This window comes from Bos indicus x Bos taurus, chromosome 13 (genome assembly GCF_003369695.1).
Source record: "Bos indicus x Bos taurus breed Angus x Brahman F1 hybrid chromosome 13, Bos_hybrid_MaternalHap_v2.0, whole genome shotgun sequence".
Classification (NCBI taxonomy): Eukaryota; Metazoa; Chordata; class Mammalia; order Artiodactyla; family Bovidae; genus Bos; species Bos indicus x Bos taurus.
The window spans coordinates 7,647,531-7,659,598 of NC_040088.1; the positions used below are offsets into that span (position 1 = coordinate 7,647,531).

The 12,068-nt window shown below is 45.0% G+C and overlaps 1 protein-coding gene across 22 annotated transcripts in view; it reads left to right on the forward strand.

Moving 5' to 3' along the window:
* ZMYND8 (zinc finger MYND-type containing 8) overlaps positions 1–12,068 on the forward strand; it is a 125,104-nt gene that overhangs the window by 71,355 nt on the left and 41,681 nt on the right. The gene's annotated exons all lie outside the window — the stretch shown is intronic.

Sequence of the window (12,068 nt, forward strand, 5' to 3'; positions counted from 1 at the left end):
CCTCTGCTGTTGGCAGTGATAATAGCATTTAGTGGAAGAAGACATGGGATATTTGTTGAAATGCCCCCACACAATCATTGAGAATATAAGTGAGACAAGACTGTGTTTTATCTAACATTGTATTAAAATAGTAGCTTGTCATAGGATTGCAAAACCTTCTTTGTTTCAGCAGGGAAAAATTGACAGTCTGCAGCATAAACGTACACATTGAAATAAGTTATTAGATAAAAATTCCATGAGAGTTTAGAAACCCTCCTTTTGTTTAGGGCATTGAGGAGCTCAGAATCTTGTGTCTGTAATCCTCAGGGCTGGTTTTAGTCTTCGAGGAGCACTTCGGTCAGCCAGAAGCTGTTCACTCCTGGAATCTTGTCATGTTACGGGTCAGAGTAGTTTATATTCTCCATGCTTTGTCTGCTTCCTCTATCTAGACCTCCTGGCCAGAATTGATGCCTTGCCAGTATTTTGCTTGCAGGATCCTGTTGCATTTTATATGCATATTGAAATTATACATATAAAATTACAATTAATATGTATTAGGGTAAGAATCCTAGGGCCTGGCTTTCACCAGCCTCTGGGCTAATGGTAGTTCTTTGGTCTCGCAGCTCCACATGGGTTACTCCAGGGAAAAAGGAAGATGGTTTCGTATACACTTTGCCCTGTGAAATCAATACGTATTTGTCATAAACCAATGGTTAGTTACAAAAACTAAAGTCAGTGATAATCCCACCTTCCACAGTCAGCCCTTAGAGATTGTTCCCTGAACTTTTTCTTTTTTGGCACACGGCATGCTGGATCCTAGTTCCTCGACCAGGGATCGAACCTTGGCAGTGAATATGAGGAGTCCTAAGCACTGGACTTCCAGGGAATTCCCCATCCTGAGCTTTTTTTCTATGTTGGTTGACACAATCATATGCCAAGTTGAAAACTCAAGCACTTTGGGGGATCAGGCAGATACAGAAATAAGCGAGGATTGGAAGTGACAGGGACTGAACTGAAGCAGAAATCTGCTTGTCTTCACGACCATTTAACCACTCATGGGTGCCTGTGTCTGTAACGCTTCTCAAAGCAGTACTGACTCTTCTGTATGTGTGCGCTGAGCTAGAGACCTGTGCTTTTTTAAAGTCACTGGCGGCCCTCTCCCCTTGCTGGTTCTAGCCAAGTGGGAAGGTTGGCTCAGTGTTGCCACATTTCTGTGCTGTTCAAGAGAAATCCCAAATATTTTTTAAAATACAGACTACCCCAGCTTTTACATGTTATCTCCCATTTTTAAAAATAGCTCAGAAGGACTTCCCTGGTGGTCTAATGATCTAAGACTCTGCTCTCCCAATACAGGGGGCATGGTTCAATCCTTGTTGAGGTACTAAGATCGCACATGCTGTGGGATCTTACAAACCAAGATAAGTGAAAAAAACTACAGGCTGCATCAAATGCGTCCATGAACTGTTTGCTTCGTGGACCACCTCTTTCGTGTAGACCTATTTAACTTAGCCTTGTATTCTGAATGGGCTCCCCTGCTGGCTCAGGTGGTGAAGAATCTGCCTGCAATGTGGGATACCCTAGTTCGATCCCTGGGTTGGAAAGATCCCCTGGAGAAGGGAATGGCTGCCCACTCTGGTATTCTTGCCTGGAAAATTCAATGGACAGAGGGGCCTGGCGAGCCACAGCCCATGGGGCCCCAAAGAGTGGGACACGACAGAGCGACTAAAGCTGATCTGAGAAAAATAAAACTGTGTTCTGACTGCTTTTCCATGTTACTAAATAACCATTTAGAGCAGCATTTCTGTCCTGTACTGATCATCCAGTGATTCTGTGCTATATAGGTCCTTTGTACAAGCCACCAAGAGTGGTGCAAGATGCCAGCAGCCCTTTGAATGTATAGGTTGCTTCCAATGAATCATGACTCCTCCACAGGCTACCCCACCCAGAGTGCTGGGGTGCGTGGGAGGAAAGGGCCCCTTTTTTCTAATTTAATTCTGCAACTTATATTTCATGTAGTCAGAAGGGCACTTAGCACAGGCTGGGGGTTTTGTAAATGTAGATAATAAATGATGTGTTTTAGCCGGCACTCGTGAATTGTACATCAAAGTAGATTATCTGATTAAATTATTTGTGACTTCAAAGGCAATTAGGTCTTCCTTTGGGCAAGATTTATGGCTTTATAAAAGGATTGGCATCCATTTGAAGCCATAATTGAAACGAGCATTTCCAAATGTCTTTCTGCTTTTGAAAATGTCTAGAGTGATTTAAAACAGGGTTTCTCAACCCCAGCACTACTGACATTTTGGGATTTGGGTGGGGCTGTCCTGTGCCCTGCAGCATCCCTCCACCCATTTGATGCCAGTCTGCACCCCTGCCGTGGTCAGAACCTCTCCAGACATTGTCACACATGGTCATCTCTCCAGTCCTCATCGGGAATCATAGATGTAGGTACCATGCTTTTGATTTTCAGCACCAATAAAACTTTGCTCAGCCTTCAGGTTTGAATCTCTTCAATATTTATATTTCATCATTTCCCCCTGAATATAAAATATTCCTTTGAAATTTTAACATTGTAGAATAAATAGTCCATTATTCCATCCTGAGAGGTGACAGCTACTAAGAATTGGGTGGTCCTTCAGATTTTTATCATGTTGATGATGACAGTAATAAAAATTATTTTTGTGTGCGTGATAGAATGGGATCATACTGAACTTTTTGCTTCTTTCAATTTGGCATTGTGTCTTTAACATCATTTTATTTGCATGCACTTATTATTGGGCTTCTCTGGTGGATCAGTGGTAAAGAATCTGCCTGCCAATGCAGGAGACACAGATTTTATCCCTGGGTCAGGAAGATGCCCTGGAGAAGGAAATGGCAACCCACTCCAGTATCCTTTGCCTGGGAAATCCCATGGACAGAGGACTCTGGAGGGCTGCAGTCCATGGGGTTGAAAAGAGTTGGACACAACTTAGTGGCTAAACATCAACAGCATTTCTCATGTTTTATGAAATCATACGAATGCAGATGTTTTAAACAGATACATCAACTTGTTTTCTTAATGTCAACTGTATATAAATATATATATATAGAGAGAGGGAGAGAGTCCTTGCTCACTTTCTAACCCCCAGTGCTGAAGGTGTGTTGGCCAGCTTAGTATTTTACATGTTTCTCTAGATGGTCATGAATAAAAGTCTTCAAGAACATATCTATTGAATGTTACTGGAATCATACAGAATTCCTCTCACTTCCTTACATTTTTTATATTAATAAATATATTTTTGCACCCGTTTTAATGCTTCTCCCCCACAAGAAAACCATAGTAAAAGCATTTTAAAAAGAGCAAAATGGTCCATAATCTAAATGCCTCTAGTTGACTTTATTTTAAAAAAATGATGAAACGACTAAACGCACATGGTTAGAATTAAAACAAAATGAAACCCAGGCAATATTAGAGCAGGTCAGAAAGGTATATAAGAAAAGGTAAAGGTTTTTTTTTTTTGTTAATCTTTGAATTCTGGGCTCCAGTTTTTCTCCAAAGTTTGTATGGCTATAGAATGTGCTGATAGGAAAAAAAAAGTATGCATTCATTTAAGGATGTGGGACTGCTTTTGGAAAGTATTTACACATATGGGGGCATTTCTGTACACTTGATTTTACCTCTCTCTTTTTTCCACACTTGTTATTTTTTGGCTGTACTGTGTGACTTGTGGTCCAACCCAGGCCCTTGGCAATGAAAATGCAGAGTCTGCACCACTGGGCTGCCAGGGAATTCCCTGTATGCCCTGTATGTTTCATTTTTATTTTTAAAAATATTTATTTATTTGACTGTGTCAGGGTTTAGTTGCAGCACGCTAGACCTTCAGTCTTTGTTGTGGCATGCGGGGTTTTTTTTAATTGCCATATGCGAACTCTTAGTTGAGGCATGTGGGATCTAGTAGGCTGACCAGGGGTCAAACCCAGGCCCCCTCACTGGGAACAGAGAGTCCCTGGACTCCACACCAGGGAAGGCCCAAGTTGTTATTTTTTGTACCAAGCGTACCATGCAGATGAAGAGGCTGTAGGATAGAGCCTATAAATAGACAGACTGTATCTATTTATCTCTGTGCCTGTTAGCTGAGTTTACCTTTATTTATATCCAACTCAAGTTTCTCTCTAAATGTGCTTCTTGAGCTTTTGTATTTTTTTCTGTGGGCTGCTTATCCATGTTTCTTCCTTGGCCGCTTAATCACTCACAACGCTGCAGAATGTCAAGGAGATGGTGTACATTGGCACCTGCGTATGAGAGAGGTTTCATTTTGATCGTCATTATCATTTCTTTATTACTTATTGTGACCACAGTCATGAGAAGAGAAATGGAGACCTGATTCTTCAATTAATCATCTCGCATATCGACTCATTCTGTCATCTCCGGTGCCTGGCAGTGTCAGAGGCCGGCAAGGAGGCTGTGCTTGTGGAGCTGGCATTCTCAAGGCAGGAGGGGCACTGGGGCCACCTTAGGTGGGGCCAGCAGGGAGGGCTTCAAAGGGATGGTGTTGGACCCAGATGTAGAGGACTGCCAGCCGGAGGATCTGAGTGGGAGTGGTGGGTAGTGGGGAGGGTGTCTTTCCTGGGAAATTCCAAGTGTAAAGGTTTGAGGTAGGAGCAGACTTGATCTTGGAAGGGCTAAGCACAAAAGGCCACGTGGCTGGAGATTGCAGAAAGAGACGAGGAAAGGTCCTTGGATTTTATGCTGGCCGGCAGGACGCCCCTGAGTGCTCCCTTTCCTTGTTTTAGGTGGCTCACAGCTGCTAGGTGGAGGTGCCCCGGGAGAGGGGTGCTGTGGCAGGCAGTTGGGGGACCAGTGCGAAGCTTTTACAGGGTCTCTGTGGAAATGGTAGGTAAGGGCAGTGTTTCCCAACCTTTTTTTTTTTTTTCCATTGATTATCACCCCCTAAGGAGCCTTTTTTGACACTTTCTTCCTAATCGTTCTCCTGTGAATTTTTTAAGTGGAGGTGAGAATCACATAACAGAAGATCGATCATTTAAAAGCCAACAATTCAACGGTATTTAGTGCAGTCACCACATTGTGTGATACTGTGCATTCACCGCTGTTACCTCATCCAAAACTTTTCTGTCACTGCAGAATCAAATCCTGTGTCTACCAAGCCGCCCCTCCTCATCCCTCCGCCTCCCCAACCCCATCCTCTGAGCCTAGCCCCGCCAGCCACCAGGCTGCATTCTATTTGAATGTGCCCATTCCGGATATTTCATTTTAGTGAAATCCTGTAAAACGGGGCCTTTGTGTCTGGGTCCTCTGATGTCATACGATGTTTTCACCCACATTGCAGCGCGCATCCGAACTTCATTCTTTTGCACGATGGCTTTTCTGTTGATGGGTGTTTGGGTTGTTTCCATCTTTGGGCTGAATAGGGCTGCCTTGAGGCGTTGTTTGAGTGCAAGTTTTCAGTTCTTTGGGCTCTATATCTAGGAGTGGACCCTCATGAAATTTGAAAGTATTATATGTCCCATTACATACTGTGAATGGGCTTTATATATATAAAGAGTAAGATTTTTTTCAGGCCCTAAGATCTATTTTGGGGGCCCACATTACCCCTGTTCAGAATTCACGGACTAAGGTGATAGCCCTGGAGATGGGGGTGGAGATAAGTGGGGAGATTTGGCTATATTTTCGAAGTGGTGTGCAGAGGCCTCGCTGAAGGTTGGGTGAGGCATGGTTTAGACATGTTTCTTAAACCTTCAATACTTAAGTTGTATTAACAAAGGAAACTTTCTGAAATTAAAGGCTCATTTTTCCAATAATTATTTTTTTAACTCTGTGAATATATACACAGACACACACACACGTATATATATACACACACACACACACAATTATAAAACTAATGACTCCTGTGTTTCTGGCAAATTCCCTGCAGCAGGCTCTCAGTCGGGGAGGGCTCTGCTAGATTGCCTGCCGGCTGCTGCTTCTTACTTTTGTAACTTGATCTGTTAAGAAAGGAAATATGGACTCTACTTGCTTGAGTTCTCTGTGTGACCCCACACTTTTGCAGGCTTTTGGTTCCTACTACCCTCTGGGGTTAGAGTTCCTCGTCAGAGTTGCCTGCAGCCAGAAGCAGAACTTCTGGAGTGTGTTAAGACCCTCTCTTGAGACCTCATGGCTCCCTCGTTTACTTCAGTTAAGTTCAGTTCAGTCGCTCAGTCGTGTCCGACTCTTCGCCACCCCATGAATCGCAGCACGCCAGGCCTCCCTGTCCATCACCAACTCCCGGAGTTCACTCAGACTCAGGTCCGTCGAGTCAGTGATGCCATCCAGCCATCTCATCCTCTGTCGTCCCCTTCTTCTCCTACCCCTAATTCCTCCCAGCATCAGAGTCTTTTCCAATGAGTCAACCCTTCGCATGAGGTGGCCAAAGTACTGGAGTTTCAGCTTTAGCATCATTCCCTCCAAAGAAATCCCAGGGCTGATCTCCTTCAGAATGGACTGGTTGGATCTCCTTGCAGTCCAAGGGACTCTCAAGAGTCTTCTCCAACACCACAGTTCAAAAGCATCAATTCTTCGGCGCTCAGCTTTCTTCACAGTCCAACTCTCACATCCATACATGACCACTGGAAAAACCATAGCCTTGACTAGATGGACTTTTGTTGGCAAAGTAATGTCTCTGCTTTTGAATATGCTATCTAGGTTGGTCATAACTTTCCTTTCAAGGAGAAAGTGTCTTTTAATTTCATGGCTGCAGTCACCATCTGCAGTGATTTTGGAGCCCAGAAAAATAAAGTCTGACACTGTTTCCACTGTTTCCCCTTCTATTTCCCATGAAGTGATGGGACCAGATGCCATGATCTTCGTTTTCTGAATGTTGAGCTTTAAGCCAACTTATTCACTCTCTACTTTCATTTTCATCAAGAGGCTTTTTAGTTCCTCTTCACTTTGTGCCATAATGGTGGTGTCATCTGCATATCTGAGGTTATTGATATTTCTCCAGGCAATCTTGGTTCCAGCTTGTGCTTCTTCCAGCCCAGTGTTTCCCATGATGTACTCTTCATAGAAGTTAAATAAGCAGGGTGACAATATACAGCCCTAATGTACTCCTTTTCCTATTTGGAACCAGTCTGTTGTTCCATGTCCAGTTTGAACTGTTGCTTCCTGACCTGCATATAGGTTTCTCAAGAGGCAGGTCAGGTGGTCTGGTATTCCCATCTCTTTCAGAATTTTCCACAGTTTATTGTGATCCACACAGTCAAAGGCATTGGCATAGTCAATAAAGCAGAAATAAATGTTTTTCTGGAACTCTCTTGCTTTTTCCATGATCCAGCGGATGTTGGCACTTTGATCTCTGGTTCCTCTGCCTTTTCTAAAACCAGCTTGAACATCTGGAAGTTCACGGTTCACGTATTGCTGAAGCCTGGCTTGGAGAATTTTGAGCATTACTTTACTAGCGTGTGAAATGAGTGCAACTGTGCGGTAGCTTGAGCATTCTTTGGCATTGCCTTTCTTTGGGATTGGAATGCAAACTGACCTTTTCTAGTCCTGTGGCCACTGCTGAGTTTTCCAAATTTGCTGGCATATTGAGTGCAGCACGTTTACAGCATCATCTTTCAGGATCTGAAATAGCTCCACTGGAATTCCATCACCTCCACTAGCTTTGTTCGTAGTGATGCTTTCTAAGGCCCACTTGACTTCACATTCCAGGATGTCTGGCTCTAAGTGAGTGATCACACCACCGTGATCATCTTGGTCGTAAAGATCTTTTTTGTACAGTTCCTCTTTGTATTCTTGCCACCTCTTCTTAATATCTTCTGCTTCTGTTAGGTCCATACCATTCCTGTCCTTTATCGAGCCCATCTTTGCATGAAATGTTCCCTTGGTATCTCTTAATTTTCTTGAAGAGATCTCTAGTCTTTCCCATTCTGTTGTTTTGCATTGATCACTGAGGAAGGCTTTCTTATCTCTTCTTGCTATTCTTTGGAACTCTGCATTCAGATGCTTATATCTTTCCTTTTCTCCTTTGCTTTTCACTTCTCTTCTTTTCACAGCTATTTGTAAGGCCTCCTCAGACAGCCATTTTGCTTTTTTGCATTTCTTTTCCATGATCTTGATGGAATGGTCTTGATCCCTGTTTCCTGTACAGTGTCACGAACCTCCGTCCATAGTTCATCAGGCACTCTGTCTATCAGATCTAGTCCCTTAAATCTATTTCTCACTTCCACTGTATAATCATAAGGGATTTGATTTAAGTCATACCTGAATGGTCTACTGGTTTTCCCTACTTTCTTCAATTTCAGTCTGAATTTGGCAATAAGGAGTTCATGATCTGAGCCACAGTCAGCTCCTGGTCTTGTTTTTGTTGACTGTATAGAGCTTCTCCATCTTTGGCTGCAAAGAATATAATCAATCTGATTTCGGTGTTGACTATCTGGTGATGTCCATGTGTAGAGTCTTCTCTTGTGTTGTTGGAAGAGGGTGTTTGCTATGACCAGTGCATTTTCTTGGCAAAACTCTATTAGTCTTTGCCCTGCTTCATTGCGTATTCCAAGGCCAAATTTGCCTGTTACTACAGGTGTTTCTTGACTTCCCACTTTTGCATTCCAGTCCCCTATAATGAAAAGGATGTCTTTTTTGGGTGTTAGTTATAAAAGGTCTTCATAGAACCGTTCAACTTCAGCTTCTTCAGCGTTACTGGTTGGGGCATAGACTTGGATTACTGTGATACTGAATGGTTTGCCTTGGAAACGAACAGAGAGCATTCTGTCGTTTTTGAGATTGCATCCAAGTACTGCATTTTGGACTCTTTTGTTGATCATGATGGCTACTCCATTTCTTCTGAGGGATTCCTGCCCACAGTAGTAGATATAATGGTCATCTGAGTTAAATTCACCCATTCCAGTCCATTTCAGTTCGCTGATTCGTAGAATGTTGACATTCACTCTTGCCATCTCGTTTGACCACTTCCAATTTGCCTTGATTCATGGACCTGACATCCCAGGTTCCTATGCAATATTGCTTTTTACAGCATCGGACCTTGCTTCTATCACCAGTCACATCCACAGCTGGGTATTGTTTTTGCTTTGGCTCCATCCCTTCATTCTTTCTGGAGTTATTTCTCCACTGATCTCCAGTAGCATATTGAGCACCTGCTGACCTGGGGAATTCCTCTTTCAGTATCCTATCATTTTGCCTTTTCATACTGTTCATGGGGTTCTCAAGGCAATCCCTTGTCCAGTGGACCACATTCTGTCAGACCTCTCCACCATGACCCGCCTGTCTTGGGTGGCCCCACGGGCGTGGCTTAGTTTCTTTGAGTTAGATAAGGCTGTGGTCCTAGTGTGATTAGATTGACTAGTTTTCTGTGAGTATGGTTTCTGCCCTCTGATGCCCTCTTGCAACACCTACCGTCTTACTTGGGTTTCTCCTACCTTGGACGTGGGGTATCTCTTCAGGGCTGCTCCAGCAAAGTGCAGCCGCTGTTCCTTACCTTGGAGGAGGGGTATCTCCTCACCGCCGCCCCTCCTGACCTGGAACGTGGAATAGCTCCTCTAGGCCCTCCTGCGCCGGCGCAGCCACCGCTCGACCTGGGGTAGCTCCTCCCCGCCGCCGCCCCTGGCGTCGGACGTGGGGTAGGTCCTCTCGGCTGCTCCTGCGCTATTGCAGCCTGGCACTCTCCACCGCCGCCCCTGACTTCAGACGCGGGGTAGCTCCTCTCCGCCGCCGCCCCTGGCCTCGGACGTGGGGTAGGTCCTCTCGGCTGCTCCTCGCTGTTGCAGCCTGGCACTCTGGGCTGCCGCCCCTGACTTCGGACGCAGGGTAGCTCCTCGGCTGCCGCCCCTGACCTTGGACGGGGGGGTAGCTCCTCCCGGCTGCCGCCCCTGATCTCGGACGTGGGGTAGCTCCTCTCGGCCGTTCCTGCGCCGTCGCAGCCTGGTACTCTCGGCCACTGCCCCTGACCTCGGACGTAGGGTAACTCTTCTTGGCTGCCGCCTCTCGGGCATGGGGGTCCTCCCGGCTTCTGCCCCTGACCTCGGACGTGGGGTAGCTCCTCTCGGCCGCGCTGTGTGCGCCGGTCGCAGCCGCCCGCGCTGTGTGCTTTTAATTAAGGGAATGCAACTAAAAAGGCCTTGACTTTAGTCCTTGCGGAGGGAGCACACTACCCTGCTGTTTTCAGCCACTGCTCATCTCTTTTGGAAACAACGTACGTGAATGAATAATCATAATTTTAAAGTCCTAATGTTGAAGATTTTGTTTTTACTACTTACATCTTTTGAAATGCCTTTATCTTTCTTTATTCTTACTTCTTTGTGCGACAAGCATTTCTGCTTGTTGGAGTGCCTGCAGTTAGAGAACAAGTGGGAATCAGGGTCATGATTTGAGAGGATGTTGTCTGCCAGGTGCTGGGGCAGGCATTTAATCCTTCCAGTAAAACTGATTATATTTTTAAACAATTTAAATTCTCAAGATAATGTCAAATGTTTATTGAGCACTTGCTAAGCACCAGTTGGCATGTATTTGCTTATCTCATTCTGGCCTCCTCACCTTATTTGCAAATAAGGTGAAGGTTTCCTGGAGACACACCTCCTTCATCCCTGTATGGATTTATCAACCTTAGCACTGTTAACATTTGAGGCCAAAGATAATTATTTGTTCTGAGGCGGGGTGCTGTGTTATGCATCATAGGATGTTTAGCAGCATCCCTGGTCTCTACCTACTAGATTCCAGAGCACCTCCCTCCCCAGCTGTGACAAACAAAAATGTTTATAGACACTGTCCACTGCTCCTTGGAGGGCAGAGTCACTCCTGGCTAAGAATCACAGGTTAGATGATTGAAACCAAAACCCTGGAGGTTAATGGGGAAATAATGGGGAAATAATATGATACTAATAGCAGAGGGTAATATAGTACTTAATAGAGATCAGGCACTGTTTAGATAATTGATGAATTTATTTGTTCCTTATAGTTGATGAGTTAGGTGCTTTTTTGGTTGTTTTTTTAGTGACTTTAGAAAACTTTACTTCTTTGGCTGCGCCAGCTCCTAGTTGCAGCACTCAGGATCTTCTAATTGGGGCATGTGGGATCTTTAGTTACAGCACGGGAACTCCTAGTTGTGGAATGTGGGATCTAGTTCCCTGACCAGGGATTGAACCCAGGCCCCCCGCCTTGGGACATGGAGTCTTAGCCACTGGACCACCAGGGAAGTCCCCAAGTTGGGTACTTTTATTGATCCTATTGTATTATATTATCAGTGTCCCTCCTTGTAGCCATCAGGAAAGGAGATTTGAAGACATTAAGTTACTTGCCCAAAGTCACATTGTACGTCAGCCACAGAGTTGGGATTTGAACCTCGCCTTCTGGCTCCTGATCTGTGCTTGGATCCGTTGCTCCCTACGTCTAGAGTCTTTCCCACTGTGTTGTGTTAAAAATAGCATTGGCAGGTCTTGGCCCTGGAGCTGGGGCTGCCTCATGTAGGTTGACCGGCTGAACCTGGTGTAGAGTTAAATCCATTAAATCCTCACTCTGAGGATCCCTGTTTGGCAGATAAAGAAACCAAGGCAAGAACCCACCACCAGCGTGTCTAAGCACATGTGAAGTCCCCGGGATGTCTCAGTTCTAAACCCCTCACCATCCACAGCTTTCTTGAGGTTTCCTGTGCGTCTGAGGGGATGGACAATCATTTGGTTGCCTGTCACACGTTGTTTGTTTTTTTTTTTTAATGTTTGTTTATTTCAGCTGCTCTGAGTCTTAGTTGTGGCATTCAGGATCTTTAGTTGCGACACATGGGATCGAGTGCCCTGACCAGGGGTAGAACCTGGGCCCTCTGCACTGAGAGCGCAGAGTCTTAGCCACTGGACCACCAGGAAAGTCCCTGTCCCATGTTTATAGTAACAGGACAGCCCAGTAGTATAGAGCCATTGCAGCAAAGGGGCGGTATCTCAGAGATTCTTGGCAGGTTCCGGTTGGCCCATTCGAACTCTTTGTTTTGTTAAATGGTTTGGTTTCTGTCCTGCCTCCCGCTACCCAGTGGACAGGGCTCAGGGGAGCAGTAAGTAGGGAATTTTAACTTCTTTTTATTTTTTTATTCCCCGCCCCCCCCAACTTC